Raw genomic sequence first — 27,283 nt, 5'->3', positions numbered from 1 at the left:
ATGTCTCTTGCGCTTCGGTGACCATGCTCTCTTGGAGATGTATTCCAATTCCTCATATGGAGTGGGGAAGACCAACAGCTGTTTGTAGGTCTGCAGATGCCCTGTTGAACAAGTGGCTCGAGTTCTTTCCGGGGGTGACAAAGGATGCACCTTTGAGAAAATAGGGGAACTGCTACGCGCAAGTTTGTATATAATAAAAATAAAACACAAACTTAATCACTTAAACTGTACTTATGTATTTAGTATGTATTATGACAATACTTGAATTATATTATACTGAAACTGTACTTATGTATTTGGACCGAGTTTGTTTAATTCCCGGTCGCTACTGTGGATATGATAAGAAAGACAATTTTGAAAGAAGATATGCATTTTTTATAGGATCAGACTGCATAGTCGGCAGTCTGTTTTCTGGATTATGGAAAATTTACATTCCCATGCAAATTTCCCATAGTAAGCAAAATAAATTTCTATGGAAAGGAATGTAGCCAAGTAACGACCGTAAGTCACGTGGCTTATGCACACGCCTAACAGAACCATTAGTGTTAATGTGATGCTGCATATTGTGCTTCACTGGTTTCGAGAGACTACATTCGGTAGTAATCTGGCTGAACTTTTGGAGAAGTGCTCGAATACGAGAGTCAGTAATGTCCAAAAGTACAGAACGATTGTTGTTGGGGTGAGATGAGATTTGGCCTGACGAATTAAGACTGGTCATTGGATCTATAAGGGACCTGTTATGCAAGTCCACCAGCAACCCATAGTGACACAAGAAGTCTGCGCCTAAAATGGGGAAGCTGACATCCGCCAGGATGAATCGCCACAGGAACGTGCTACGCAAGCCAAGACTCGCGTCCACTTGCCATGTACCTATTTTTGTTAATTCGCGAGTAATTCGCCGCCGCAAGTTTTAAGGGTTGCAGGAATAGCTGATGGTGCCGGGGTGCCGTCGCAAGGACCCCCCGCGGACCTAGTTTTTTTGTGGTAGGCGCGAATTTACACGGGAGCGCACATCTGGTAGCTTTATCGCCGAATCTACGATGGTATCAACAAATGCTTCGGTCCTCGAGCTCGAGCGAGCGAGCGACCTACCGCCTGCCAGCGTCGTCCTCATCTCCGCCATGCTGGCCACAAGAGCGGCCATCTCGCATTTCAGCTCACTAACTCCGTAGGACGCGCGTGAATTAACTGTCTTCCGAGTGGATCTTTTTTAAAAAAAAGAAACTCTACTCAATAAGTGAAAGACGTGGTTAGTCTATGAGTAATTTATTCGAACTGATCTTCTTAATTCTAATTCACTTCTCCACAAAGTAACGGCCACAATATATTGCAGGGTCGACTTACTTGTCCATATCTTTTTAAATGTTATTACGCTGATTCAGCGTCTAGACTTGATACCTGATCAAGGTAAGAAGTCACGTTGCTGATAATTTGTTCTAATTTATGTGACGATGGATACATAACTCGTGCACCTCATGCACCTTATCGACTGCAGTTGCCAGCGCCTCCAAAGAACCGAAGATGCGCGCGAGGACCTCCTGGGTGCCCTGCGGAAGTCGTCGCAGCCAGAGCGACTTCATCAGGTCGCACATCTTGCTCCCACCCAATTGCCTCATTTCGCGAAGCAATTGGCTGTTTTTTATGGAAATATCGAATAAATAGTGTTCCATTCCTCTTATCCGAGTAATGAAATGTTAAATTCTGCTTTAAATTGGACCACTTCGTACATATTAAATATTTTATTGGCCGGCCCGATGATTTATGTACGGATTGTTCTGAGAATTAACTTCCCATAAGGGATACCCTTAATGCATTGTTCATAAATTCAAATAAAATCTAGGATTGCCCTCGAATTGTGGCAAAACCTTTGTTACATCTGAAATTCGAAGTGTATTAACAATGTCAGTAACTTCAATGATATTTATCATTTTGATAAAGTGTATAATTCACTATCACCAAATGCACTTTTCAATTAATAAAATAGTTGCTTTTCCCCTATTTCTTTTGAATTAATTTTCCTGCAAAAATATGTTCTATTTCATGGGATTACAAAGTAGAGTAGTAGCTTGTTCGAATTGAATTCGATTTCTTAACGATAGGTTGCATCCAACCTAGTGGATAATAGATTTGAGAAATCTTAGCGAGTGTGTTTATGATGGTATAACATTTAATGACGGATAGTACCACCTGTTTGAGGAAAATTGGTCCAGGAAATGGGCACTCTATCTTTCACCGTTACAGAGTTATAGTGTTTTTCGTGAATAATGTCAAAAAGGTTGATCGTGTCAGAAAAATCACAATTTCCCCTTCCTTCAATCATTTAATCCCAGATTTGATATCATTTTCGGAAACTACATAAAATTTCTTATAAATGGATATTGCGAAGGTCATCATCACTTCAAAGATATAACTGTTTAAATTCTAAAGAAATTTCAAAATCGATCTATCATCTAAACTTACGTTACGATAAGGCATTTATTGTAACGGTACTTTAAACATACAAACCTGCAAAGTTGAGTTTTCAAATGATATGTAAAAAGGATGGACTTAATTATGGAAAATTTAGGAATATTACCCATTAAATGGGAGAAAACGTGGTCTTGATATGGAGCAAATTCACTTAAATATGGTAGTTCTAGTATTTGGGTGCATCTCTTTCTATTCGTATTTAAAACTGTCGCTGGTTTTTCCTTTTTCTCTTCATAGATTCCTATTATAATTTTATAATAATTTTGCTTCAAGTAAATTGATTTCTTTCCAGATCTAATTGTAAAATTTTCCGCAAATTTATCACGCGAATCGTTTAGCTTCTACTCGCCGATTCAATTTTTTCTCACTGTTCTTCCCTTTCTTCTTTCCTTTTTTCGGTTTTGCACCTTCTTCTCGATATTCTCGCCTACATCTTTCTGCTTTAAAAGCAACTTAAACTCAGTAGCCATCCTCTAAGTTCAAACTCGTATTCCAAAGACTCGAACTCTTTCACGTTTTATTACTTCACCAACACGATATTTTTACTCCAATTTTAATTTAATTTCAATTGTTCAAATTTAAAGCTCCAAGGACCACTGTTCTCGAGTTGAATTCCAATTCTCAACTAACCGTATTGTCTAAAAATGCGTATAGTGGGCTTAAATGCTTATCTAAATGTGTTGAATTGGAAACCGATCTTCCAAGTTCAAACTGGCTGAGAACCAAGGAATATAAATCAAGCGCTAGAGCAGACTCACCGCTAGATTTAAAAGAACAAAAGTCTTGCTTACTTGATCAACGTTAAAACATTACTTTATTGAACAGTACTTTTATACATAAATTTTCCTTACGTTGTTAAATTCCTCTTCTGCAAATGCCCCGGCCAATGTTCTCCACCCGCAAGCAATATTCGATGGAAGAATGTTAACCTTTGTTATACAATACAAAAAAGAATTCAAATTACTCGTGAACGATAAATGAAATATGAGAAGTTAATTTGTGTTTGCAGTACTTCCGAATGCAACCTGTTTACATGATCAAGTCTAATATTGTTGTGAGTGAGCTTACTACAGGTGGCATGCATCAATCGTACTCTTAGCTAATTCCTCTCACGTATGATACTTAATCCTAAACAAAGTAAATCATCGAACTTTGAAAAAAAGATACAATGGACCAATTGAAGCCAATACAACATCAGAATGAATGGAAATAATCGTCCAACAGAGTGCAGAGCAAGTGTCAAACGTCATGGGCTGTTTTCGTAACAAATGTTAGTGCCCCTGTTTGGAAAAAATTATCCGGTCTTGTCGATCGTAGCAAACGAGAAAAGCAGACGACCAGCAATTCGAGTTTCCATGCAGCTTATGGATCCAGCTTGCGTTCAGAGCAAATAAGTACAACTCAATATTTTGCTCCAGAAAGTTCTGGTGTCGCGTAAGGACCATTGATTGTTCCAAAATCAACCAACAATCAACCATCATCAGCATCCGCGCCACAACCAAACCTTAGTGCGTCGAATACCTCCAGGAGTTCCCTCCATTGGGTCATTTCGCCGCCCATGATAGGAGGCACACCACCGCTTGGATGCTCCTTCATTGGGCAAAGCTTAAATCGAAATGCTCCACTGAAGCCCTCACTCCCAGCAACGAAACCACGCATCTCTAAAGGCCAAAGTTCAGCGTCACCAAATGTGCTACTATGGTATGCATGCATGTTGCTGAAAGAAATTGCCACGAATTACTTTGAAATCCGTGGTATGCGAATCCTTTAACGCGACCGAAACATAACATTGTGTATGATATTTGGTTTGAAATATGCATAGTAAGCATTCATGGCGATATGATACCGTGAAAAAAGATGTTATTTTACCGGATTTTAATGGTAAGAATTTTTAACATTCTCTATGGGATTTTGTTTGAAAATGGAGGGATTCTTAAGTCCGCCATTCACAAATGGCGGACCGGACCAGTTGGAAAGCAACATACTTCCACGGTTGTGGTCCACGGAACCCTCATTCATGGGCAAGCAGCCAAGTTGCAAAAAGTATATGATTTTCGGTTTCATCGACATCACATCTGCCCTGGGAGCAGCGTGACCGAAGTGGTTACAAAGTGGCATTTGCTCCCTTATATTAATTCAAAAATACGATGTATGTATGAGTTAAAATGAAGAAAAAAACCGCCTTGTAAAATTCAGGCCTTAGTTTGCCATCCACTTGGGAATCCCTCGATTCTCAAACAAAACTCTACTTTAGCCTCAGCCGGTTTAAGTCTGAATTTTATGAGGCGGTTTTCGTCTTCATTATAATTCATATAAATTCATCCCATACCATGAGGTGGAGACTCACCAAAGTTTCGTCAAAAAGCATGCCTCTGGTTCCGTCCGAAGATTGTGCTAATAAATCTCTGCTCCGGCCCGTAAAGCCGCTGATCCGCGCCTGCTTTCACGACCTAATGATTTGCTGCTGAAGAACCGTTAGAGAATGTACTTACCAGGATCTCCTGGTTAAAGCATCTCTGGTTGCACTTCCGAATTACTGTTGTAATGCAAACACCTCCGGTTACACTTTGAAGCTTATTTATTACATTGCTCTGTACTTTTTACAAAATAATTGCTACCCTATAGTCTTATTTGGGTTCTGGCTCGCGAATTATGGGTTGAAGCACCTCCGTGTGTAAAATAAAAATCGATGTTGCTATTCAGACGAACTTTATTTGTTAACATGCAAAAACAGACTGCCCTGACTGCAAGCTATTATGTTTTAATTACATTTCATGTTACAATCATTTCTGGTGATGCATTAGCATGTGGCAGACTGAAACTCTAGCAAAGGTAACTTGAGTGCATTTGTGGAATTTGTACAACGTGATCTTAACATTAAGGATGGGTGAAGAGATCGTCTGGAGGTGTCGCCTGGGAATATCGTAATTTGCGCATCCTCAAAACTGCGTTGTTATTCACGGGTTCAGCTGCGGCTTCAACTGCCCATTAGGCACCAATAATTTTTATGAATTCCGCTGGCGTGTGAACACCATGTCGGAAGTAAGCACACACAATCTCGTCGATTGTGTTTGACGGAATGCGGAATTGCTGCGGGCAAAATTTTAGGCGATTGTGTTTGCCGCCGATATTGGCAGCTGGAGATTTGGCTTGATTTTGTTGGAAGACGTTCTTTTCACAACTTCCTGGCCATCTGCCTCCTGAGCTGCGCGGCGGCAATCGGTTTTCTACCCTTTCGCTTCACAGCAATCCAACATATCCAAATTTGCGGAATGTTGAGTCACATGCATTATAACATTTGTTCCTATTATGGTTTGACTGGATTCCCAACTCAGCCTCGGGAGGAATTTTGAAAGACCTTATTGTGACTTTCCACCGTCCTCTAATCTGTTCGCAACTTCAGTAACATGTTTTGTGTATTGATTTCACTCCTTATGTGGCAATTTTATTTATTGTCTCGCCGTTCTTTCGTCCTTTCCTTGCCGGTGTTCCAATTCCAACAGCAGAGGATCGCCGTTCCTTCAGTTTCTGCAAGTCAATTTCCGCCTGCCGCCAGGCCTCCTCGCTTCTGTCTTACTCCTGATCCAGGAAGAGTGCCTGCCGTTTCAGCTGCCTCGTAACCTTCCGTTTTCCTTTTGGCTGTCGTGGGACCGTTGTGCATGCCTCCGTTACTGGGCGCCGTACTTGAAGACGGTCCCGGTACGTAAAAGTAATTGCCCTTCGTCCGGTGTCTGCCGGGGCTGATCTACTGCTTCCGGGGATCATACACCCCCACGTGCTCTACGCTTCGCATCGCCCTTTAACTTACTGTGGAGCATCATCAGCCTTTCTGCCCGGCCGAAATCCGAGCCGTCGTAGACAGAATTGTAAAATGCTTCGGAAAGACTCGAATTGACTGAAGGAATCTCAGGAACCGGTGAGCACTGGCCTTTTCTGGCCTAGCCTGGCCCTCTTGATCCAGTGGAGCCGTGACATTAGGTACCGTTGATGGAGCCACGTCGGGAGTATCTTCCACACCATTTGTCCCCTGCCTGACCCTTTCCCCCTCTACCGAAACTTCGGTGTCAGTATTTCCATCATATTCGATGATGTCAGGATGAATTCGAGCTACGAACTCTTTCGCTTTCACGTAGGCTTCGATCATCACTGATGGCTTATGCTGCTGGAAGTAAACCAAGTCTTGAGATGGGTTTAGGCGCAGGAGATGATGGTGATTCGCGAATAATTCCTTATAAAGCTGATGGATTTCGTGCCACACTGATTCGAAACGTTCCCTCGTTCGCTTTTCCTGCCTTAGTTTAACTAGAGTCTCCCTCAGGTTCGTAATTTATCTTAATGGATTACACGACACACAATTCATTTCACTTAATTTGATATCACGGCACAGATATTTTATAATTTTGTCACTAACACAAAATATATTCCTAGTTAGCTTTCTTCAACTAGACTTACCCGTGTATCCATAGGTCGCTAGCAAGCTCCAAGGACCAAATGTTTGGGAGAAGTAACGAATGCTGATCCGGCCCGTGAAACTCCTGATTTGCGTTAGCAAATCTCACCTAGCTTTACGCCCTGAAATTGTGGATCCGCGTTCGGTTGGTTTCCTAAGCTTCTTTTACGAAACTCTTGAACCTCCCTGGATGCCGCTGCTGAAAGAGAACACGTTAGAATATGTTTCTTACTAATAGTAACCAACTGTTCTAGCTGCACTTTCCAAATAATAACACAGTAGACTAACACTTCACGCTGCTTTATTTACAAAATTCTAACTTCATTCAACTTGGATGTTGGTACTCGCTGTGTAGGTGGCTGACTCGTTCTCGGTATAAGCTGCGAGGACGCAGTTCATTATGCAGCATGAACTCTTATAACTTCTGCTGGTATGTAAATATCATACCGAAGTAAATATACGTAAGGTCGTCGATCTTGTGTGTCGGAATGCGGAACATGCTGCTTCAGCGAAAGTATTGTGTAGCATACCTGTTTATGCGGCTGCTGTTTACTTCAATAACGTTATGACCTTTCCAATATTGGAGCGTTACAGCTGGTCGATTATGTAACGAACGGTTAAGAATTTTGGTCGGAAATTCTTGCAAGCATCCTCCCGCCCGAGAAAAACCTATGATCATCATAAGGTTCACAATATTCTCTGGCTAGCCCGGAAGCCGTTCTTGCCAATTTCCATTTACATAACATTGCTCGCGACGAGGACTACGCTGACATCAGTTCATAGCTGCTTATTGAGCTTATTGAGACGGACGACTACCTGCATCTATTTCTGCTTCCTTCCGGATATGTTACGACCTAATCATAAAGATATTACCTTATTGTCTAGTTGTGCCAAGCAGATTACAACATTACATGCTGCCGAACACTTATTAAAAATTTAGTGGTCTGCCTAATTACATTTGTTACATTATGCCAGACTCTCCTTAGCTTTTCGTCCTTGTCAATTACAGTTCCTTACATTGAACTGGGCGCTAATTATCTTATCTTTGTCAGTTATTCCATTAATTTGACAAGAAATCTTGAACTCTGATTTTAACTAGACGTAACAGTTTTTTTCATGTTACATAAACATTTCCTCGTCGTTACTTATACGCATACTCATACGTTACTTATATTCATATTCATAATTCTTCCTTGCACCTTGTTGACTTCATTTTGAGTATTGATTCCCGTAACGCGAGCAATACGAGCCCCGCGCATCACAAAATCTCTTTCGTTAACTCAGCCATGGACTCAATCAAACCTACGCGCGGTATCCACGAAAATGCCTGTCCCGCCGCTAAACAAAATACAGTATGCATACTCAGTTCCACGGCTTCCTTTCCCGTAAATGTTTGTTTGAGGATGATCGCCCAAAGTATTTTGTTATAACACTCGTTATTTTGAGTGTTCTTTCCCAAACAACTTTTGATTAAATCATCATCGGTCAATTTTTCAAAAACATGTTTAATATACTTCTAACATATCTCTAGACTAAAGCCGGAACAATATTGGGCGTATCATAATGTCAAAATTTTAACGAACGTAAATTAGATATCTATCAAAACTCATTCTCGCCTATAATGGCATTGACTCGTTTGAATAATTGTCATTTCGAGTTGGTGTTTCGAACATCACTTTTCACTTGCTTACACGACTTTGCAAAGACAAATTTCGAATGATATTTCTTTTGACATTGACAAATACCGGAGGGGAACACTTGGCGAGTCCAATATAGACAGTCACATTCAATTCTCATTGGGGAATTTGAGGTACGTCACCGCATATGCTTATCGTAGTTCCGGCTTAAGAGCTAAAAGAGTTTCCTCTCCTGCAGGTATTTACCCCACTTTATATTACAGTTCACGTATTGCGGTGCCCTGCCAGCTGGCACCTGCACAAAGTCAAAGATGCGCGCAAGTTATAATTCCGTCCTTCGGGATAATTAAAAAAATATATATTAATTGGGCAACCGGCCCAATGGAATGAAAACACTTTATTCAATTTAAAACAATACTTTATTTAATTCGATCACTTTAAAGATTTACACTGACCGTGACTTAACTACTTGAGGAAGAGCACAACAAGAACCATCTTCTATCTGTGGTTCTTCTTTATATACTTTGCATTTGATTCTTTAATTGACTTCTTATCGGTTTATTCCCATAATGAAAAGAATGATTTGTTATTTGAGCGGATGCAATTGGGATAAACAAATGTGGATATTAATATACTAAATGCGCTTGGCTTGCAATATTTGGATATTCTTATCTGGATAGGCCGGATGTTTCTAAAGACATTATTTTGGGTTGTGAGATTTAATTAAATGCAAAATGTCAACTAATACAAAATGATACATTGTTGCAGTTCTTGGGAATAATTCATTCTTGGAATAATGGAGTTATGTGGGTGTCTTTATGAAGGTGAGGAGTGGTAGGTTATGAGGAATAGGTGAGTCATGTGTAACTCGCACTAAAACTACTGTAACTTTCACATTTTTTTTGAATTTTCTTATAAAAATGTGGGACGTAATTTCTGAAGGTATATAGAATCGAAAAATGCAAAGGAAAGTCGATTTTTCGAAAATTGTTCACAGTATTAGTACCTTAATCACTTTTCTATCGTTGAAATCATCATATCAGCATATCATCGATATTTTTAAGTGGATATAAATGCGTATCTAGACCCGCGATGTGTTTAAAATATCATTTCAAATGCGATCGCTGTTTAACAATTCTTCCATTGTTTACTGATTTACTTTAAGCTCTTGATGATTTTATCCCGCGAATTAATGATTGAAAATATGTTTAAAATTTTGCAATAATGATATTCTGAAATTCGTTTCCTTAAAAGGGACTTGACATAGTGATTTATAATTTCTTATTTTAAAATTTGTTCCCTGGTTACTAATTGATATTAAATAAGCCCATTTATGTCGCTTATGTTTACTTTTACTTTAGGTGGCGACTTACATATGTGAATATAGGTGTCACATTTTGGAGAACTGTATTTCTCCAAACAATCGAAGACATGTTTCAATCAATATTTGGTCCATTTGCCTCTGGCATCATGTAAAGCGATGATTCGGCGCGGAAGACTGTCATACAGTGATCGGATTTTGTCATGAGGGATGTTTGCCCAGGCCACTCTGATGCTTCTTATCTTTATTGTTGTATTGCCGGCCATTTTCATAAACTGTTCGTGTCAAAATCGATGATACGTTCTTGATAATGTTCGTATCTGGTATTTCGATGGCCAATTTTCAAAACGCCGTATGCCACGTTGCCCAACATAGGCCAAAGTTGATCTGGCCGCATGTATTGGTGCATTGTCTTGCTGAAATTGCCAGTTCAGACCAGCACATTCGAAGCCATACGCTGGGAAATGAAGGCCAATCATCTGCTGATAATACACAGCCTTCATTCTGGTCGAAATGAATGACAGAGGCAGCCAATAGCACCCCATACCATTACTGAGCCACTACCGGATTAACGCTTACTGAAAATTTTTTCTTCAGTAAGTAAGTCGTGCCAATAATAGGTAAAACCATCTGGGCCATCCAAATTGAACTTTTTCTCGTCCGAAAAATTAATATTCTGCCATTCTTTTGTCCAATGAATGTGATCCAGACCGAACTTCTTATCTTACGGCCTTCAATATTGTTTGCAGTTAATATAGGCTTGCGCATAATTTTTTTGTATTTCAAGTAGCTGTAACCATTTAAAATCTTTTGTGTACGTCGAACACCAATGCGTAAATTATTTTCTAACTTGATATCAGGAGCAGACTTGTTGCTGTTGGCTGCAGATCGTATCAAATGCCGTTTTTGTGCTGGAGATATCGTCGATGGCCGGCTTGTCACGTAATTTTTGCCGTAATTTTCACGATTTTCCAGAAAATTTCGAACAACTTTTTCACTCCGATTAATTTTTTTTGCAATTTTCCGGTTTGAAATGTTCATGTAGGCTTTAAGTGTCGCAATTTTTGTTTTTGTTTTTTTTTCTCAAAATCTTGGAAAATGTAAGTGCGGCTGACCTTAGTTCGTGCACTGTATTTGTATGGCAATAATGTTTGAACATGATTTCAGGCCTGTTGTGCTGCCACTACGTAAGTTTGAGGGTATTTCCTAATTACGCGGCGCTTATCCTCAGCTCCACGTTACTTTCCTTCGGGTGCGATATGACTTCGGGTCGTTGTGTTCCATCGTTAAAGGAATCGCAACGGAGGGTGTAACCCAGTCAACTTACATTAGCTTACCTTTCTTACTATTGTAGAATGGAACTGTTGGTGCTTTTTGATTTACTTTTTTTCATCTTTTATTACTTCCTTAACTAATTCACAACACTAACTAATTATGCTAATACATATTCCTAAAGTTGATTTATTACTCTTTATAAAAGCTCTCCAGTGGAGAATGCTTTATTAAACAACTCAAAACCGCACCGCTCCAAACTACGACTTTTAAAGTAGATGGGGAAGCTTGCTGGTGAAATGCGTACAATAGTGCATTCTTCATTGCTCCCGCAGTCTTGTGTACGTTTTATGATGTAATATTGGAGCAATGGCCGTGACATCTCAGACCAGTAAATCAGGCGGTATTTCAGCAAAAACATGTCGAATGTTGCCTTCTAAGTATACATTTTTTTCTAGTTTGGCAGCCTAGGCATGTGATCTTACATTACAACGTAAACAAATCTATTTTGTAGAGTTAATCGTTTGTCAAATGTTTCCTTCAATAAATTAATACTTTGAGACATGTGGCGCCGTCCTGCTGAAACCACATACCAGTAATATAAATGACTTCTAATCGGGGTGCGAAAAAGTCAGTAAGCATGTCTCCGTAGTGCTTACTGTGGACTGTTGGCATACTGACCATCATCACTTTTGAAAACATGTCGACGTTAGTCTTTTTTGATAGTGTAGAAAGTATCAAGAATGGATTGTAGATTATCATCGTTTCAAATGAGGCAATTTTGTTTATTGACGTAGCCATTGAACCTAAAAGTGTGTTTCATCACTGAATAATAATTCAAATGAAATTGTAAATCAATAGCAATGTTTCCTTCGGCTCATTTATAAAATGTGCGACGTGAACGATGATCGTGAAGTTTTAATTCCTATTAAAGTTGAATCTCGCAAGAACGTAAACCAAGATAAACTTTCCATAAAGTGAATGTATGTAAGTTTCATTTTCCACACGCTGAAGAATTGACACATTTGGATCATCATCAACACCACGCTGTACATCAATTAGTGCTTGTTGTTGCGCAGTGTACGACGTGTTAATGGATCCTTATTATCCTTAGGAGTAAATGTACTGTGAGAATGATTCATATTTTCTCGAATTAATTGTTTTAATGGACGATTATGAACACCAAAAAATGCACTTAATGACTGATAGCTTTTTCGAATTGAAGCATGTTTTCCAAAATGTATTTACTCTGGCGTGAGTCTATTCATGATGAATTGCCAAGCCATACTAACCTGTCAGCAACCGAAAACTGTCAAATCGGTTCTCACAGAAAACAGTGTTGCTAATTTAAAGTTCTCCGCCTCTAAGAAACAATACCCTGTGCTAATAATTCGTTGATGCTTGATATGCTCAAAAGATGGCCATCTCTTTTGTAGCGCAAAGTTGATCAACACTTGATCTTTGGTTTTTGAATGCTACCTGTTGCATGAATTGAAAAAAAATATCAGATTTCCTTTCATTCAACGTAACAATTTTAACTTTGTTTTCATCTCAATAAGAAAGGAAAACGTTTTTAAAAAATCATCACGTGAAAAAATTCCTACCTTCAATCATTTTCATGTCGATATAGATAAATTAAATTTAGGTAAGATTCTCTCAAATCCCCAACGGCACCTCAATGTCTGATCTTACACGATCAGTATTTCATCAGTCTAAATGCCACAAAATTTACTCAAGTATATTGTAGTGGTGTATTGTAAGTCCTATTGCAATCAACCAGAGGATTAGCACCTGTAGCGCTACGTAGACTCCAAGAGTAGCGTTAATCGCTCTATCGGTCTGGGAGGCAAAGGAATTGTAAAAACCTGAGTTCAGGTCAGAACTGTCTTTATTGATAATTTGTAATGCCTTTTATACATTATTTTTCCCTAGCTTGCAAATATCAGGTGCATTTCCGATATTTCGCTGATTTTGCTTTAACAAAAAGTATTTGTTGATTGCGTGTTTTGCGTGTTTTCCTATCTGCATATACGCAAGTACGTACATTCAGTATGAACACGTATTTTTTGCTAATATGCAGTTTAAAGCCGTAAGTATGTTTGGATTCAACTGGAATGGAGCAACAAAACGAAAAAAACGATTAAGTTATGAATGAATGTGCTAAATCGCGTATGGGCACATGAAATGCATAATGAACTTATTTGTTTACATAACATTATATTCTGTTTGTATGATGTATGTTTATACTATTGTATGTATATATTATTATCTGTTGGGTGAACGTTTATAATAGTTTCATACCTGAAGTGACCAGCTTCCGACTTTCCCACTTGTTATTTAAACATTCACATACTTTTATATACAAAAACACATATTCACTTAACACTTTCTTTGACCATTTGTAATGACAAATTGCGATTGGCATTGGTCTAAAACCACCCTAAGTGGCCGAAAACGATGAAGAGAGGAGAGCTATCTCAAAAACCTAAAAAGATGGTGAAATTGACTGTGAAGGTCCGCCCGCAAATACTGAAATACCATCGATGTGTTTGCACGCCTCTGTGCTAGTCAGGCTCGGGAATGTTTTTATCTAAAAAATTAACGTTTTATGAATTAAACTTCTTAATATTCCTTAAAAACAAAACAAAAACAAAATTAACTAGATATTATGAACTTGATCTTAACCAGATGATCTGAATATGAATGAAATAAAGTATCAATTATTGTTCATGAATATAGATATTCGTTGTAGCTACGACTGTGCACGTCATTTTTCTTTTCTGAAAATGGTGGAAGCTTCGAGCTCGATCGCTGGTTTCTTGCTTTGGTGGGGGGAGTGATAATATTTTCCATATCTTTCCGCTCCTTTTGCAGAACTCAAATCCGATTACGATATGTGAGCGGATGACCAATTTCGGCAGAATCAATTTAATAGTTTCGTAACAACAAAACAAAATTTGAAGATCGAAATTCCACTTTTCAAGTTTTGGTTTTTTTTATTAATGGAGAAAGAAAATTACGGAAAACAACAAGCATTGACTTCACGTTTGATCTCACTCGCATCCACCTTTCCGACAAAAACTCAAGTCCTCGGTGCAGCTCTCCAGTCATTAGTCGGTCTGGGTCCCGCTAATCTTCATTCCCTTGAACTTTTAAAGTCCATGCCAACTCAACAATAACAAAAACGAAAACTGTTATGTTGTGGTATGAGGCAGGTCAATCCCCTCAACCACGATTAAATGAATAAGGGCAAGTTTCTGCCTGCATCATTTGAAAATTGGAATTTGAAATTGTTTAAATGACTTTGGTTTATGGAATTTAGGGGAAGAGACCAGTTGTTAGATTGTTTAAAAAAAAAACAAGTAAAATTAATTATTTGATTTATTGCATTCTTTGGTCAAACTGACTTCGAAGAAGGCGAATGAAATACCGCTTATTGATCTAAGGTGCGGACACTACGCAATTTAATTCAATATTTCCACTAAAGATCTAACAAACACTCGCGTTCTGTTTGAAACAAAAACAAATTCAAAACTTTAGACTGCTATCTTCTATTCTGGACGATGACTGACGTCAATTTGATAGTGTAGGGACACAAATCAGTTCATCAATCTTAGATTGATTAATTGAGGCCAGGCTGATGAAATGCTGGTCGTGTAAGGCTAGCCAGTGATATCACTTTCGAGGGAGCCAAAGCATTGAATGCCTAAGTCCTAACTGAGTTTGATGCGGGTATTTTATACTATTTCACTTTTAAACAACAAACGTTTGATTTTTAGATCTCCAGTGCGCGATATTCAAGTTTTCGTTTGGAACCTCACCCACCTCGTCTTATTTTGATTCTCGATGTCTTCACTACAGCTGTTGCCCTGATGCTACCACGAGTTACTTGTCCTCTTTATAGAAGGAGTAGTAGAAATACAAAGTTACGTTGCTCGAAATCACAATAATCGAATAGTTTATAATGCGAGTTTTACCAGAATGAAGCGATTGTTGGGCAAAACTTCTTTTTATTTTATTGTAAAATCTTAACCTAGGTTATTGCAAAACTTCATTTTAATCGTCCTCTTGTTGTGTGGCGAAAATCACTTTGGAAAATTATGTGTAACGTCAGTTGAAATTCGAAGTAATGACAACTACCGAGGCCACATAAATTGTATAAGAGTAGAGCCAATATTTAGTTAGGATATTCCTTTACAGATAGCTAAATTATCGGTAAGAAGTTTCAAAGTGAAAGTAGTTTCTAGAAACGTATTTGCACATCATCACATATGTATTTAATTCTTGATTTAACCTACTTTTTTAATTTTTGTAATTTTTTACGGTATGAGATTGCTGATCGAATGGTCCATACTCGCTGTGTACATAAAAGGAGCTAACTTCTTCACTCTTTTGTCTCTATAGCTTCCACCTGTTACTTTCACAGTGCTAACGACTTCAAGAAAAACGCGTTTGTTGCGCTTCGGAATACAATTAAGGCTGACAGAATATATAAGTTTTCCGAAAACAACAAACAACGATTCTACTATTATTAACAAAGTTATAGCAGGTCAAATTTGTCTATTTCATGTGAATTTATTGTATTCTAAGACATGATGGTTATCCGTTTACAAATGGATTTCAAAAGCGGTAGGTCTTTGATTCTTTCAAATAACCAATCATCAGATACTCTTTTTCCCTTGGATCTGCCAATACTTTGCATCTACAAGATCCAAGAAAGCTTACTGTAAGCTATGGAAAATTACGCTTGGAGTATTACTATAGACGGACATAAATTTCGAATAAATGTCGTTGGGAGCTGATTACGGAGTAATCAATATGACTTAATCCACGAAATATTTTAGCTAAAAATGAAGGAATGTGATTCTCGCCAAAGGCAAGTAATTCCCCATGCCAAAGATATGCCACGTAAGGTGTTTATCCGGTCGGATGATAGTGTTCAGTCTGAGGTGTGATTCCTACGCACCTAGTGACTGGACTTGTTTCCCGGTGGTCTTCGCGTCAACCTTTCGTGGCAGAGGCGCAGGGGTTTCCGATTTTCCGAAACGTTGATGTTAGCTTCACAGATCGCGTATTTGCTACTTTGCAGTCACTATATTTCCGTAATTTCCTAATTAAGCATATAAGAAGAGGGGTATCGGGTACTGTGCCCCGTGAGAAAAAACTCAGGGACGTACAAAACTATTATTATTTTCTATACGAAATGGCAACTTATATGAAAAGATAGCTCTTCCACTTGTGGATCATTGTTGTAAGTTGGACATTTGACATCCAGCCACCCCGAAATTACAGTTATAATTTTTCAACGAACAGTTATAAATGTCTTTATTGCTATGCTAATACCATGTAGGAAAATGTTATAAATAATTGAAATTATGCTAAATAACAAAAACGATTATATATGTATATGATTGTCATATCTCCCAGAGAGAGCGTCAACTGCAGCTGGCACCCGTTCTCCACTGTTCTACCCCACATAATTCTAGGGCGACCCATTCGTCGGCCATCCTGGAATAGTGGGTTTCATTGCATAGCATAACCTACAATGGAGATGCCGCTTTTCCTTAATATGTGACCTATCCACTGCCACTTCCACTTCCTGATCAATAGGTCCACTGATACCTGACTTGCACCCCAACCAAGTTCTTTAATAAGTTCGTTTTGTTGTTCGTTAGTTATTGTCTTAGGCCTGAATAACCCCGATGATACGATGCAGACATGAATTGATGAAAGCTTGTAGTTTTTGAGTAACAGTGGCGGTTACTTTCCATGTATTACTTTTATATAATAGCATAGATAGAATGCAGGCGCAAAGCAATCTCAATCTTATGTCAGCATTGAGATAGTTGTTTTTCTAAATTTTTGACAAAACAGCGAAGACAGATTTAGCGCTGTTTACGCCTCGAGTGGCATTAAGTTCGGTGCCGCCATCTGGATGAGCAACGCTTCTTAGATATACAAATTGATCAACGCCTTCGACATTCTCCCCATTAACGCAAATATTAAAAATGTGATGACCGGTCAGACTGAGAATTTTTGTTTTGTTGGTGTTTATTTCCAGTCCAACTTTGCTTGCCTCTTTTTCTAAACGTTGGGCCATTTGGACAAACTCTATAACTCGGCGGACCAAGTACACGCCAAGAGTGTTGTCGAGGTGTTTGAGGGCAGATGATATAGTCCATTGACTCTCCCTACGTTCTCGAACCAAGGCAACACGAAGAATGCCACCGATAACAAGAAGAAAAAGAATTGGTGACAAGATGCAAGATGCCAGGCTCTGCTTCGGATTTGAAATTCTCCAGAGATTGTATTTTGATTTTGCGCCATCATATATTATTTTCTATGGAATACCTCTCCTGCGTAAATCATTCCAAATGCACTTCCTGCTCACACTATGGAAAGTTTTCTCGAACTCGATAGAGAGCGTCTAAATTCCACACACTTCTCGAAAATGATCCGCACAGTGTTAATGTGATCCATACAGGAGGAAGCCATTTTTCATCCTTTTTTCCTTCATGTGTTCCAAGATCGTTTTAGCTAATATCTTTGAAATTGCAGGATATTTTCTAACCTTCTTCATAATGGAGTCGTATTTGTGGAATGAAGCTCTCTTTTACTGAGATCATGTTCTTGGAATGCAGACATTGTCGAGTGTACATGTTTTGGGAATGTTACATTTGTGAGGTTTACTTGTTTTTGAAATCTAGCATTTGCCATATCAGATCTCGGGTGCTCATAATGCGGTGAAATCAATTTACGAATTGGTTTCTTTAACTTATGAATTAACGATTCCGTTGGAGCAACGTTTCGTTTAGAGTCACACGTATTGGGATACGTTGCTCAGTTGTCTCCTAATTCAAATATTATCAGATAACAAACATAAGAAAACCACATTTGTTAGCCGCCATAGGACAAAATGACGTTAAATTCCATTTCGTCCCTATTTCCTGGACATTCTATACTGTGCTCGTCAAATTTTCGTCACTCTCAATTTTTACGGGCTTCGTATGATAGTGAACCTTTTCAGCAATGTCCAATACTTTATCATATTATTTAACATAAGGAAAAAAGTTTCTCAAATTTTTTTTTTAAAAACAGTGGGTTACAAATTGTATACATATATTTTGTGACCATTAACAATTCATTAACAGTTCACAAATTTTTGACAATTTTATGGACAAATGTTATCAAATTAATAACTAATCATCAATAATATCACCATTAAGACGAATCAACTCGATAACGTGATTTTTGAAGCGTTTATGATTTCAAACTCTCCTAGTCCTCTAGGGTTCAGCTCACTGACAGACTAAAATTGCCTGTTGTTATCATAAATTCGGCGGAAGCTTCGATCAGAATCAGACGTTGCTATGGCACTTCAACATAGTCAGTGACGTTCATTCTTGATAATATGAAGGCTAGTTTTATCGTCCCGAACAAAAACAACGCGCCCCATATCATGCAATTGCCACCAAAGTTTCGCTTGATTCTTTCCTTAATTCGCGCCAGTAACAATTAAAGCCATACGGGCCATCAGGATAAATTTTTTTTCCGGTCGCTAAGCACTACCTGTCATAATATATCTTTTTAAACTGATTTTATTAGACTTTCATGTCCATGTTTTTGCGAGCAAACTGTCGACGACGTACTTTGTCTTTCAACTTCTACTTAGGTGCAAACACCATTTTGGCTTTTCTAAGACACAGTGAACCCTTCATAGTCCTTAACACTGTTGAAGTAGAACATTATAATGTACATACATTCTTTTCTGATCTGATTAGCCAAAATTTTTTTTAGGAATTGTGGGAGTCCTAAGTCCGCCACCTACTTAATGGTGGACCGGATCAGTTTACGTCCACTGTTGTGGTCCACGGACCCTTCAGTATTGAGAAGAAAAAATTCGTACTAATTTTCAAACCCGTCTCCACACTCCGCTGCGCCACTACACACCCAAGTTATAAAAATTAGAGTTGTATTGCCCAGGGCATCAGACGCTGTCTCATCTCTGCCCTGGGAGCAGCGTGACCGAAGTAGCTACAAGGTGGTATTTGCTCTCTTATATCAAATTCAAAAACATGACATGTGTATGAATTATATTCTGGACAAAGTCGCTGGATAAAAAAAAGCCGGCCGAGACTAAATAAATTTAGGAATTGAGGAAGACCTAAACCCGCCATTCAATTGATGGTGGACCGGACTAGTTGGGAAGCAACTACCTTCCATGGTTCTGGTCTCTAGATCCTTCATTCTTGGGAAAGCACAACTGAAATTCTATTCAAACAATTAGGCTGAAATTTTTATACAATATTGCCCACATCCCCAGTTCTGGTTGAAACGATGATTGTACATGTTCGTTAATAATTTCTTATTTTTATTCTGGATTTTGAATGAAAATTTGATCCTATTTTTGAAGATTTTGCTTCATAACCTTGCTAGTTTATTTAGTATTATTTAATAATAGTAATAATCGTTGGTGCCACAATCCAATTGGATCAGGGCCTTGAAGTGTGTTAGAGCACTTTATTCAAGACCGTAACGGTACACTACAGGATTACAGTACCCTATAGGAGGCAATGTGGTGAGCATTGCGCTCGCCCGAGATTATTACCCTGATTTGACTCAGGAACTCATTCACAGCTGAGTCGACTGGTATCCGACGTTAAATCACGATACAAATTCCACTGGTGACAGTGAACCGCGACCTTCCGTACGACAGCCTTGTGTTTGCTATTTAGTAAGATAAAATTATAATCGTGGTTCAAACGAAGGAAGCAAGTATACAGAATACGGAAAATTTAAATTTTTGGTTTCAGATTACTACAGGTGGATATAAGCTTTCCATTTTGACCCAAAAAAAAAATACAAACGATTATCAAATACTTTCAAATTTTGTATCTTAATTCAAGATCCCAATAACATAAAAAAAATTAATTTTCGTTGTCGGAAAAAAATTCTAAAAAAAAAGATTGAAATATCGACCGCCATATAGGAAAACCCTCCTACGGTGTGATTTTGGTTGCAGTCATATTTCCTGGCAATTGGGTCTATTTTGTTTTTTCGCATTTGCTGGTAGGAGTTCTTTGTAAGCTACACATATATAATAATTTACAATTTGCAGTACGATTGGTATGGCCAATTGCTTTGCCTTTGGTTTTGCCGCCACAGTTGCTCGTTTCGAAGGAGAGGCTGTAAAATAATATTAGTTAGGTTTTACCTGCATCCTTTCTACAAATCTGTAGCTTGTAATTTCACTTCACATCCTTAACTCATAATTTTCCCATCTAAACTTGAATCGATGAGTGGAAAAACCGTATAACTCCAAAATCGTTGTTTTGTGAAAAACACAAAAATATGTTTAGAGTAAAAAGTGTGCATTTCGCAACTATCAAATGTACAAAGAAATCAAATGGAATGGTTGCCTTTACCAGAACTTGCTAACCAAGTTTCATTAAGTGTTTCCTGAGAAGGTGTACAGCCGAGAAAACAACTTGGAGTTATACGGTTTTTCCACTCAATATTTGGTCAACGTAAAAAAAAGAAACTAATTTCAATAAGAATGCATTTATTAATGGGTTTTTACACTATAGCATTAGCAGCTTAGCATTGTTGATGATCACATAACGATAACTCTTGATCTTCATTGGTTGCCTCCCAAGAGGTTATGTGATAATAAAACTACAAAAGTTCGCCTAAATACTTGAAATTTTTTTAAATCCTCGATCTTCTTGGCATTGATTGGTAATGGTTTCTTGCCGGCTGGTTCGTTTGGAAAGGTTGGAGTGACATGAGATTTGAGCAGATTAAAAGTAGCATTTATATCTTTATAAAATGACTAGGTGAAATATAACCTGGTGTAGAACTGTCATAGATTATCTGATCATAGGTTGAAACTGAGAAAGTTTCGCTATTTCCTTTAATTACATATAATACTTTGGCCACCAGCTTTTGAAGTCCACTACATCTGTATATTTGATTATTGAAACTGTTAAGGGTTTCAATTTGCGACTGCTTACAATCATGTGCTCATAATCTTCTGGTAGATAAATTCGATCATTTCCCCTTATGATTCGTTTAACATTTCCGAAAACTCTATCGCATGGTAGGAAGGAGTGAGCACGATCAGGGAAATATTGGAAAATTTTGCGGAGACGACCGCTTTGTTTAATCATAAATCAAGCTAGAAACTTCATTCGGACCTTTTAAAGCTTGTCCTTCGTGATATGTGTAGAAATGGGCAGTAGTCAAGTCAAGTCATGAGTCTCGAATCCGAAGAGGAATAACTGTCGATAGTAAAACGTTTCTTGAGCAGGTATTACCGGAAGTAGCATATTCTGAATGTAATCAAACACTATAGCACCGAAAATCTGCTTGGGTCTGGCATAAAACTTATTAGCTCTTGGTTTGTGAATCACCATTTCTGCCGCAACAACTCGCTTCGAATTATCACTAAGACTACGTTCTGCAAACATTGTACTCAGTTGTTCTCGTTCACCACAAACATCGGCCTGTGGCCTACCAAACCTCAAAGCATAACTTTCTCTGAAAACCATCAAGTGGAATTCGTACTTAACTTTTTTATGTTTCTTTGTAAAAATCTCATAAATAATCTTTGAGAAACCTTTGTGGTGAATGGCCCTATGTGACATTTTATTTTGGCAATTATTTGAGGCGACAAAACGTGGGGCCTATTATTATGTCTGCCAAGCAAATCTTTACAAGTTTGTCCAGAAATCAGTAATTGATTCAGTCGCTCAAGACGCGTATACTCGTTATTGAATGTATACTCAAAAAGCAGTTTTATATACTGAAAGTCTCTCAGATCCGTTTCGTATAAAATAGGAAAACGTTGTGGTCCTATTTTTTGTTTGGTTTCTCTCTTGGGACGACTTGTAGCTACTTCCCGACATTCCGTTAAGCTATGCAAATATGTATCTTCCTCGTTTTTAGAATCTCGTTGATGAAAACTAGTCAAAATGGATTCTCTTTCTATTTGATTTATTTTGGACATGCACTTATTCTTGTGTACACGGCCATGAGAGAATTCGGTATCCCGACGAAATTGATAAGACTGACTAAGCTGACCCTGACCAATGTGCGAGGCCAGATAAAAGCAGCAGGATCACTCTCAAGACCATTCGATATCAACAACGGTCTACGACAAGGGATCATCATGCTATCATGCCTCCCCTTTAACCTGGCCCTGGAGAAAGTGATCCGTAATGCTGTGATAAATGCAGGGGGTACGATCCTCTTTAAGTCCACCCAACTACTGGCCTATGCTGACGATATCAACATCATGGGAAGAACCACCCGAGACGTACAAACTGCCTTCATCCAGATCGAGCAGGCGGCGCACATCAATGAAGGCAAGACGAAGAATATGGTGGCAACGTCAGCACCAAAAACCAACTAACCAACAACATCAAACCACACAGATCAAACGGGAAGAATAAATATAGGAGACTACAACTTTGAGACCGTTGATAATTTCTCCTATCTAGGGTCGAAAATCACAACCGATAACAGCTACGATGATGAAATCCGCGCACGGTTGTTGTCAGCCAACAGAGCCTATTACAGAAACTGTTCCGTTTGAAACGTCTTACCATGGGGTGAAAGCTCTTACTGTACAAGACAATGATCTTGCCAGTCCTCATGTATTCTTAGCAAAAAGAATTGCGAACTCTTGGCCGCGTTCGAGAGAAGAATCCTCCAAAGAATTTTTTCCCCCTACATGAGGATGGACGATTCCGTAGCCTACATAACAACGAAATCGATGAGCGATACCATGACTGTCAAGTTGTGGATAAAATCCGGCTCAATAGGTTACGGTGGGTGGGTCACTTTATCCCCTTTTAGTAATACCGTATACTGTTCTCGATGAAGAAGCTTCTTTTCTTGCAGTTTTATTCCAGGCTTCCGGACACCTTTTACGTTTGAGTGTATTTCCAACATTTTCTTCAGCTGCACCGTCATCTGAATACTCACTACTAGACATTATATAGTAAATATTTGATTTTTGCACTTCCGAGAAACTCCCGTTCCTTCTTTCGACTGAGCAAATAACACCGGTAACAAAAATGAAAATGTTGGAAGTTAATAGAGTCGACTACTGATGTGAGACTCTAACGACAAGAAGGAGAACACTACAACTCCAGGAATTATATTGTTTTTCCACTCAATACATTAGCAGGTGGTCTCGTAAATGTGTGCACAGTATGTTATTTATACTATTCTTCAACTTATCAGAAAGCGGCACGTTTAAATGCAATTTTAGTTACCTCAACTAAACATCATCAGTTTTGGAGTTATACGGCTTTTCCACTCACCGATTGTCTTGTACGCTAATCTTACAATTCTAGTGTACTGCTTCCGCTTGAACCTTCAGAACCCTGGAAATTGCTATTGAAATTTCAATGTCTGGAAACGATCATGCTTGCGGAACACATCCCCGTGTTACTTTGTTTGCTATCATGGACGAACGGTTAATTGACAAACACCTGATAATGGCGGAAAATTAAACATAATGTGGCCGTCTGTCACTTTGGATTTTGGTATATTTTTAGTGTCGTCATACATTATGGCCACTATACGGTATAACTAAATTCGCTCAAACATATGGTGGTTCCCTTTACGAACTTTGCTAGTTTCCAAGCTTATATAGATTTCAAAGATTGACTGGCGTTAGAGACTGATTTAACTCCCTTGATCCTAGAAGTCGTTAGGTCAGACCACAGAATATATTTCCCTGATTATTACTTTCAATCCTCAAGCTTATCATAGGCTGGCAAGTGTAATGTGTGCGTTTTTTTTTCACAGGAATCGTTGATTCAGAATTAAATCCCCGCTATCTCGTCTTTTTTTTTGGTTTTTGTTTTCCGTCTTGTAGCTTGATGTTCCGTTGTGCCGCTACAATGATTTCAATAGAGTTGATTATATTATTCATCATTTTTTATTATAACTAACGATTTGGGGAATGTTACACCAAATGTACATGTTGTGGGTCTCCCAATGGCGACTTTAACGAATACACGTCCGAGAGACTGACCAAATAATTAAACATTAGTTTCATTACAGTGTCGCAGCAGATCGGAGGTAAGAACCATGGACTGCATTGCCCGTGGTGAATTTACCTCCACCAGATACACTGAAGTGCCGCCAACACAGTTGGCGGCCTAGCATGAGACTTGCAGGCGTCTCCTCTTTTCAAAAACCTGGCGCCGGCTCTTGCGGCGATACTACACTTAATGATTAATTGCTCAAATTAATAAAAACAAACAAAAAGATTATATTTTAAATGTTGGAAAGTGTGGTTACTGCGCGGCTGGTAAAACTTGCAATATGGCGGCGACAACCAACGTCCAGTCACATTTCTGTCATTTTTTGTACGAACGACGAAGACGTTCAAAATCTGGAGGCTCCAAACGGAATAGCACCACACGTAAACGAAAAACCAATCCCCGCATAAACAGCTTTCCAAAGTCAGTTTGGAGTCAGCTTTGTATTTTGTGTGTTAGCGACGGCACGTGTAATTTTTTTCTCCCGAGGTCATCAATTTAGCAATACGAAGTATCATGGTATGACAAAATATCAGAAAGTTTTAGTACTAAAACTCATTGAATAAGAGAAGGTCCGCCTTGGCCGGCGATTGGTACCAGAAAAAAAAGAGGAAACGCTAGTCGGCCTCATGCCAGGTCGCCAGCTGCGTCAGAGGCAGCTCAGTCCGTCTGGTGGAATTCTCCGCCGGCAATGCAGTTAATGGTTCTTGCCTCCGATGTGCCGCCACAACAGTGTATTACTACATATACACTTCAAAGTCATATTATGACATCACCAAGGGTTTAAAGGCCACAATTCCTAAAACATGATGCTACCATTATAACAATCTTAGGACGAGTATAATAGTTATTGTTTTGGAAATATATTTCGCATTTTTATTTAAAACATTGCTGGTTATATTTTCGGCACTGTGTAGGCAATCTTACACCGCTGCATGCGCTTACTCACATCGGCGAATAATAGACATTTTGAAATAAGCGTGATTTGAGTAAAGGTTCGCACTAATATGCAAAGAATATTACGCAAAAGCTAATACGCATAAAGAACGTAATTTTTCTGCTATGATTTTTCAGAGCAATCCTACAATTGTCCTGGGAAATATTTTCTTTGAATTTGACGTTGAAACTGTTCCCTTGGCTAAAACTTTTGGTCGAATTATTTGCAGACTCAGGTACGTTTAGCAAGTAACACTTAAAAATGTCCACTAAACCAACTGTAACTACGTCTCGATGACTAATAGCTATAATAGTAAAATATGAATACAAAATAAGCAGCAACACATTAGTAACTACAATTGATAGAAAACTATACATAAACGTGGGATACATGAAAACATTTATACAAGATAAGAGTCGGAGAACTTGCCAATTTGTATAAGACCTAGGATTTTTGTATTTATTCATTAAATAAATGAACTAGTGGAAAAAATGTATGCTGAATGATGCATGTAGGTTAAAACCTAACAAACCAAGACATTACGATTAAATCTAGTGCAATAAGTTTTCAAAACAATAGCAAAATTGAATTATTTTACTTATAATAATTTTATCGGTTCGTTTCGGGTTAAGTTAACATCAAAGATATCGTACTTGTTAAGGAACATTCAAAATGAAATAATGAGAAAACCCCGCTTGGGGCTGTTTCAAGCTTTTATGAAATATATTTTAACAAATTTTATATGTTTAGTTTAACTTTATTAAAACTAAATTTTAAGTTAGTCATTAACTGCCGGGATATTGTAAATAATCGTGTTTTACAACTAAAACGAAAAGAAAATTCTACATTGAAAGCAAATACCATGCAAGATGCAAAATGTTATCACTTACATATAGCCTTAATACTAGTACTCAATAAGTTGCTCATCGCACAACTAAATTGTCAACAAATCTATAAATAATATCTGATTGTTAAATATTTTTTCTAATACAAATACTTAACTAAGTTGCAAAACTAAGTGTTAGCGAAATATCCAAGATTCTTAGCGGATATTTATCAATATATTGCAAATATGAAGGTGTATATGATACTATAGAATCGGTCTATTTCGTCCAATCTAATTTTAATTATATTAATTACTGATACTACGCTGTTTGCAATTGTTGCTTTCTTAAATTTTATTCAATGCTAAAATGTTTCACATATAATTATATGTATAGACTTACGATAACTGATAAAAATTATTTGCTTACTTAACGGTTAAACTGTATAATGATGAAGAACTACAAGACAAAATGATAATAGATGAGATACGATGTCAACAAACAATTGAATAAATGCTAATATGTTTTTTAACAGAGAATGAAGGTCGTTTTATTAACTAAATACTTTCCAGGCGGTTACACAATCGAATCTGTCTAACACCAATTATTCTATAACTCGACCAAGGGCTTTTATCGGCGGCCCTGTCAATTTCCTGTGTAAACTTCAACCTCTAGGCGCAAAATTACTCTCAGTTGGTGTATTTTTCTTGAATTTTCTTGCTTTCAGAACCTGCAACGTTTAGCTTCAGCGATTTAAAAATAGACATGGAATCTATGGAGAAAGTGTAGCATTCCAGAAACGGAATATGATTGGCGTACAAGACTTCCTTGAATATTGTCTGATAATGCGATCGCTGAAGATATAAAAGAAAACAGCCTTTTTTGCAAGTAGTTACCAAACGCACTTTAAGGGGGTCATCCCTTGTAAAGGCCGTTTTTTTGCCGTTTTTTGAAAAATTATTTTGAAGGACGATAAAGATAGAAACGTGATTTTTTCACCATATGTTTATTGATATCTCTAGTATATGAACACGTGTCAATTTATGCACCCATCTCCCAAAAAAGGATGATTAGAAAATATTAAAAGGTAAATTTTTGGTGGCTTTTAAACTTATTTTTTTTGGATTTTGGTATTTTTTACGGCTTTTTTTTATGAAAAAAAAAAACAACCCGTCTGATTGCAATTATCCTAGTTTGCGGACCGTAGAAATATGTATTAAAGAAGTCGTGAACATTTCAAAGAATTTGGTTGGATAGATTTTGAGCTATGGTGGCAGCCGATTTTCAAGATGCAGTTTCGAGAAAAACACATTTG

At 38.1% G+C, this 27,283-nt stretch overlaps 1 protein-coding gene across 5 annotated transcripts in view; it reads left to right on the top strand.

The window, feature by feature from the left end:
- The window catches only part of LOC119650154 (cilia- and flagella-associated protein 410), a 113,928-nt gene extending 87,421 nt beyond the window's left edge, over positions 1–26,507 (top strand). For all 5 annotated transcript variants that reach the window (XM_038052700.1, XM_038052699.1, XM_038052697.1 and 2 more), the window contains one exon: positions 25,282–26,507. The gene's annotated coding sequence lies outside the window, so the exon portion shown is untranslated. The remainder of the gene's footprint in view (positions 1–25,281) is intronic.
- The last annotated feature ends 776 nt before the right edge of the window (positions 26,508–27,283 follow it).

This window comes from Hermetia illucens, chromosome 2 (assembly GCF_905115235.1).
Source record: "Hermetia illucens chromosome 2, iHerIll2.2.curated.20191125, whole genome shotgun sequence".
In the NCBI taxonomy this organism is placed as follows: Eukaryota; Metazoa; Arthropoda; class Insecta; order Diptera; family Stratiomyidae; genus Hermetia; species Hermetia illucens.
Note: the sequence above shows the minus strand (reverse complement) of the source record. Positions and strands in the feature narration are given on the sequence as shown.